Consider the following 7410-nt stretch of genomic DNA (forward strand, 5'->3'; position numbering starts at 1 on the left):
TTTGCTAAGTTTATACTTCGGATTTTTGTTAAGTAAACTTCCAACTTACTTTGGATGGCACTTGTATATATTTTGTGAACTTTGTTTGTTTTTCATTGATCAAAACTTGTTATATTGTGGTATGTATATTTGGTCTTGATATGAATATGAGATGCCATATTTTTATGATGGTTTGATCAAGTGTATTTCAAAAATGCCATGATTAGGGTTTCAGTTTTGACATGTAAATATGTCGTTCATGTTTGTTTTCATCAATGGACGTGTAAAAGCAAGAGAATATGTGTTGTGATGATGTAAATTCATGACTGGAGGACTTGGATGTTTTAGCCAAGGCCATAATAAGGGGATCCAAATCTGTTTTGGGTTTGGTTGAGTGTGATTCAAGTATGTTTACATGTATTCATCATATGATTGCATGTTCTAATGTTTTCAAGCCATATTGTGAGATGTACATTGTGAATTGGGTCATAATGTTTCGACTTGTTGATATTATGATGTAGTCGCCTCAATCAAGTGGATCGTTGGTTGATGCAGTAACTAGAGGGGAACACACGGTGCTTAGGAGAGCCATGAGGTATCCATTCATATGAATCATGAAATGATTAAGGCATTTGAGTTCCATATTATGTTTTGTTATGTTATGATATGCAATAATATGTTATGGCATGCCATGATATGTTATGATATGGCATGATGTGTACAATGTGATATGATCACAATATGAAAATGTTACGAAATGATAAGAATGGCATGATATGAGAAGTACGGCATGATATGACAAGAACAAGAACCCGAGCTCAAATGATATGACCAAGTGCTAAGAAGTCTAAAAGATGAAAATATGTTTTATGAAAAGTCTATGTTGCATATGTCAAAGTGTTTATGTCAAGTTCATGTCCATGCATTCATTTATTCATTTATGGATTGCTATTATTAATGGTTTACTTGTATATGCCTGTGATAATCTGTTGTATGTTGACTGTTTACTTGCTGAGATTTCTTGAAATCTCACTGTGATAGTTTTCACTATCATTCCACACCCAGAATGGTAGAAGTTATGATAGGTGTTCTAGACCCTATAGAATCATGAACTTAGACGGCTCCATGATAGAGAACGAGTATATCGTGGAGGCTCGTCATAACTTTACAGTAGATGTTTTGAAGTACAAGGCCTCGCTTATGAGAGAAATATTAGTTAGCATTAGTGATACCGAGATTGATGCTACTATCACCCGTCTATCGAAGAATTTAAAATTTTGATGGAACATGGACCGGTTGTCAAATTTTCTCAAGAGGGCCTTTGAATTTGCGGCTGACGCAAAGGAAATAGCAAAGGATTTAGGTCTATTGACACCTGAGCCTCCGAAGTCACAAGGGGTCTATTGGTGTTTGACTTCGAATGAGGCCATGGTGATGATGAAAGCAGGAACCTAAGACCTTTCAAAAGATAAGACAATGACTTAGTATTTTGTGAAATAGTAGTATTTTGATGGTCCCTGTGTTTTGGGAAATGGTTTTGAAAACAATTATCTATTTTGAAGAAAGTACAATTAAGCAAGTTTCAAACTTTTGAGATTTTACATTCGGTACTGTGTTTATTTATTTCCACCATCCTTAAGTAGTTAAAAGAATTATCTACTGCGAATTACTGCATACTGCTAGATTATAAGTGCATTGCATCTTAACTGTCATGTACGAAGGATATGTAGCCTTGAGTTACATATCCCGATGCTTCAGTCACCATCCAATCCCAAGCAGGGGCTGGGGGCGTCACAGGTAATTCATTTGGTTGCATAGGGACATGTCGTGACAAACTTGTTCTGGTGGTGGTTTCATGCATGCATGGTGGTTCTAAGAAAGGGTATACAGTGTTGCCAAGTTGCACTCTTTCTTTCCTTCCCTTTGTTGGTGTGAGAATCTTGAGGAGGTGGGAAGTTATCAGAAATAGGAGAAAGCCTTTGGTTAATATTTTCTGGTCTTTGGTGGGGTAGGTTCTCGGCTCTCATCCAAGGTTCGAAGTTTGGGATGTCTGGGGTTCCTAAGGAGTGTGTACACTGGAGTTGGATTCTGATTCTCAAGAATTTTTTTTGTGCCACTCCAAAGTATGATGAATAGTCCACACAGAATGTATAGCCTATTTCTAGAATGGATCCTAGCCTTATACTGATTACTGTGGCATTATCAGAGTTCATCAATTCCAGGGACAGTGTGGATTTGAACCAGGAGATGGTATGGTCTAGGTCCTTTTCAGAAAGAGACTGACCCGGGAGCCAATGTTGCAAGGTCATGTGGAAGCCTCGGAAATTCCATGGGCTGTTGGAAATGATCTTTTCTTTGTCATTTGCTAATGGGAATGTGAAGAGGAATGTGTTCCTTTCCAGATCTTCTATGGTCATTCCAATGAAAAAGTTCCAGATGGCTTTAATGGTGGTGTAAAATGTAAATATGTTTAATGGATGATTGGAGGTGAGGCGACCTACCAGGGTGTGGTTCGCTATTTTGGTGGCTGCTTCAATTGCTAGATTGAGCTGCAGATCGTTCCATGTGTGGAAGTGGAAGAATATCCGAAGGTACAATCATAAAAGCAGAGGTTGTATTGAATATAAATGACATTGTGAGCACAATGTGGTAGAAAACGGATTTGACAAAGGTATGCGGATTTGGCAAAAGATAGCTTCTAAAATACACCTTGTGGCCCTTTAAAAGCAGTTCAAGACATGGAACTTGCGTTAGAATTAGATTAAGCCCATTTGGATTGAGAAGTGAACTCAACTCATCTCATCTTATATTTATAATTTTCTCAAATTCCAACACAAATATAATAAACAATTCAGTTTTTCAAATTTCAAAATAATAATAATATTAAAAGATAATATTCTAACAATATTTTATTCAACTTTCAACTTTAATTTCAACTCGCCTCATCTCAACTCACTATCCAAAAGGCACCTAATTACTTTTTTCAGGAAATTATTTTTCTTCTGTATTCTAATATGAACATTTCAATCCTTTGTCCAGGGAAAAAAATAAAATAAAAAAGGGCAACAAAAGAAACCCATAAAAAGTACATGTATACAAGTTTAGCATCTTGGATTATACAGCAACAGAGTTGTATATAATAAATTTTAATATGCAATGGAAAAAACCATGGATAAGTCAAATTTCCAGCACTCTCTACAACATTGATTTGCAACAAAACCAAATAATTACTCCCCCCACCTCCCACATGTCTCTAATATAAGACCAATACTTTGTATTGTCATAATCAACACATTCTTCACATGATTCATTTTTTCAGGAAAAATGCATTGTTTGGGTCTAACATTTTATAAACCAATGAACACAACTTCAAACCAATGAAGCAATGCAAGCTTTTTATCAAAAGAAGCATTACATGGGCCATCTTCCTCACCACCATTCACTATTTTTCCAACATATGGATTCTTTAAAATTTCATGGTTGTAAAGGGATTTTCCCCACTTCACAAAGCCCATTGGGCCTCTGCTCAAGGACCACCAAGACCGCTTAGGGGGGCAAAGCAGCTACTAGGAAAATGAGTCGAGTAATTGATTATACAAGTTAACTTGACAGCCCACGACCGCAGTCAAAACCTAGAGACTTGCACAGAGCACAACGAGAAATGCGAAAGGCCCTCGATCCATCGATATCAGACCATCTACAATTCACAAAGGATGAATGCAAGGCCAGGAAACCACACTGCATTAATGGCACCACTATCGAACTACACACCACATTTATGGTGTCGTCGCTGAGCCACGCCGTATTAAAGGACCCTGACAGCAGATACAACAGAAGAGACATGAATTCTATTGAGACAAAGACGATCTTCACCTCCCCCAACCTAGGGTATAAATAGCAAACTCTAGGTACGAGAAAGCTCTCTGATCCCTAAACTCTTTCACTTATTTACAAACTTCCAAGAACATTTACTAACTTTGGCATCGGAGACTCCCCGACCCCCAGGCCGTCCTCTCCTAGTTACTTTCTCTCCAATATTTTGTAGTCTCATTTTGAAAGACTTGAGTTGTCGGAGCCTGGCCCAAAAGTGTGCGAAACACAATGTTAACAATAGCGTCGTCTATGGGATCCTTTTTTGGGTCTTACGTGTACTTCGGGGGGAGCAACGAGATGGGATGAGCCAGAACAGACTGCCCGAACAACCTGCCTCTCGCGGGGAGCAAAGGGATGGAATGAGCCAAAGGCCATCTCATTCCTCCCGCTAAGGAGAGCGAGTTTAGCCCTAAGGCTACCGGAATACTTATCCCGACCCCTATAGCCAAAGGAGTGGACCAGCCACATTGTTGTCTGAATTACCTCTCTAGGAGAGAAAGAGGCAGTTTGGCAAGAGGCATTCTGACCTCTACCAAACGGAGAGCAGGCCGAGTCCATGGACATTTCGAATAATGAAGTGAAAGACGCGGACATCATTGACACACACGTCAGCAACACAGGAAGCAATGGTGAGGCAAAAAACAACAAGCACTATACGACATTGACCGAAGAACCTAGGTTTACGACATTAACTTTTGAGACCAAAAGTAAAATAATGATAACATTCTTGTTTCCCGAGTAGGATGAATACAGAGCACTAATGGAGAAAGATGGATAGAGCTCCAAACTACCCAGACTACTTACCTCCTAGTGCACCAAGGAGGCAAGTCGAGCCCAAGGCCGTCTTGACTCCCCGTGGCAAAGAACGGGATCAGCCCCATGGCTACCCGAAGAATAAATCTACACTAATGGAAAAAGACAGATATAGCTCTAAACTGTCCGGACCAAGGAGGCAAGTCGAGCCCAAGGCCTTCTTGACTCCCAACAGTAGAGAGCAGGATCAGCCCTACGGCTACCCAAAGAACAAATCTACACTAGTGGACAAAGACAGATAGAACTCCAAACTTCCCAGACTACTTACCTTCTCGAGGATCAAGGAGACAAGCTGAGCCCAAGGTCGTCTTGACTCCCTGCGACAGAGAGCTGGATCAACTTCACGGCTATCCGAACAAATCTATGATATAGGAAAATGTGAAGAACGGCTGCCTCATCAAACAAGGTCACTAAGGTCCCGAGAGAGCCCCATGGCAAAGGCCGACAAAGGGATGCTAGCAGATAAACCGCTGGCTGGCAGGGTCGTCAGATATAGGCCAGGCACTGGTGGGGTGGACCACCAAAGCCATGTGTGGCGAATCCTCGCGGCCAGGCCCCCCAAGGTCAACCAACAAAAAAAAAACAAAAAGAGAGAGAGAGAGAACAGCAGAAAAGGGATGCACAAAGGATATAACTGGGTATAGTCAACAAAAGGTAATATCATTAATCATTGAAAGTTACAACATAAAGCCGCAGAGCTAGAGGAAACAAGTTATAACTTAAAGTCGCAGAGCTACAAGGAGCAAGTTACAACATAAAGTCACAGAGTTACAAGGAACAAGTTACTATGCAAGGCGACTTGTCACAATCGAGCACGATCAAACCATTTTCCATGAAAGTGGTAGACAGAGATCTCCATCATTACGACGTGTTGATAACACCCGAGGGTACCTCTAAAAAATAAACAGGGATGTAATGAGGCAACTAATTGAGTCGTATAGTCACCGCAGTCGCCCATGAGCCGCCTTAAACCACCCGCCAACCTAGGTGAAGTATGGAAAACTATTGGAGGAGGTGAAGTCAACAAGAAGGAATGGCCTCAAAAGGGAGCTCAATAAGCAAAAGGGTGAGAACGAGGGGAGCTTAATAAGCAAAAGGGCGAGAACGAGGAGAGCACAATAAGCAAAAGGGCGACAACAAGAAGGGGGAGCACATGGACAACAACAGCAAAGAAAAGGCAAGGAGATCTGCCCAGAAAAGGTCATGGAGGCTTGGGACAACAACAACATGGAAGAGCAAGAAAATCTACCCAGAATTTCCGCCCTCAGAAAACAGGGTCATTCCCCCCCAGGTCATCACCAAGACCGCTTGGAACTAGACCCTTCCTGAGAAGAGCACCCCGCTTCAGAGACTCCTGATGTGAAGGAAAATCCCCCATATTCATGAACCTAAGGTCGCACTAGGGGTTCTAAAGAATGTGAGCACCACCAGAGGATCTAACCTGTCCAGAAGGCGTGAAGATTTCTTCGAAGCCATGAGAGATTGAAAGAAAAGTAAAGAAAGTTTGGGAGAAAACTGAAGGAAAACAAAGGAAAAAAGGACTCAAGTAGCAAGCAAGGAGCGTAGGAAACAGAGCAAAAGGCAGAATGAGTGTAATGAACTTTCACAAGGGAGGAAGGGTCCTTATATAGGCAGGGTTGATGTTTGAACTCCCGAGGCAACATAACTCCACATGTCCCCCAAAGCACCAAAATCCCTCGATCATCGTAACTTCTGTAGAGTGTATCTGCTGATACAATGTGCGAAATAAATGGCTACCTAACATGAAGTCATGATGCAAGAACCGAAAGGATGCTATTCAATGTGAAGTGTAACCGACACAATACTGCCATGTGAGTGGGAGGCCAACCGTTGCTTGGCTTACAGCAAAGAAGGTCGTGTAGTCTTGCAGATCAAAAGTTGAAGGAATAAAGGAAAAATTCCCCTTGGACCTGTAAGGGAATTTTTCCCACTTCATTAAGCCCATTGGGCCTCGACCCAATACTCGGCTCAAGGGCCACTAGGACTGCGTAGGGGGCAAAGCATCTACCAAAATAATGAGTTGAGTAATCGATGAGACAGGTTAGCCTGACAGCCCATAGCCACGATCAGAACCTAGAGACTTGCACAGAGCACAACGGGAAATGCGAAAGGCCCTCGATCCATCGATATCAGACCATCTACGACTCACAAGGGATGAACACAAGGCCAGTAAATCACACCGCATTAATGACGCTACTACCGAGCTACACACCATATTTATGGTGTCGTCGTAGAGCCACGCCGCATTAAAGGACCCTGACAGCAGATACAACAGAGGAGGCACGAACTCTATTGAGACAAATACGATCTTTACCTCCCCTAACCTAGTGTACCAATAGCAAGCTCTAGGTACGAGAAAACTCTTTAATCTCTAGACTCTTTTACTTATTTACAACCTTCCAAGAATATTTACTAACTTTGGCATCGAAGACAACCTGGCCCCAAGGCTACCCTCTCCTAGTTACCTTCTCTCCTATCTTTTGCAAGCTCATTTCGGAAGACCTGAGTTGTCGGAACCTGGTTTAAAAGTGTGCGGAACACAACGTTAACAATGGTAATTTACACATACAATAGTTTCTTCTTCTTTTTCCTTTCTTCAGATAAGAAAAATAAAAAGAACAATTCCTCATGAGGAAAAAATAATCGATAAATTAACAAAGGGTAGATTTTGATACTAACTAGTTATGGGTTGAATCAAAAAAGTTTCAAAGGCAATCACTTTGT

The sequence above is a fragment of the Juglans regia genome, chromosome 7, assembly GCF_001411555.2.
Source record: "Juglans regia cultivar Chandler chromosome 7, Walnut 2.0, whole genome shotgun sequence".
Lineage (NCBI taxonomy): Eukaryota > Viridiplantae > Streptophyta > Magnoliopsida > Fagales > Juglandaceae > Juglans > Juglans regia.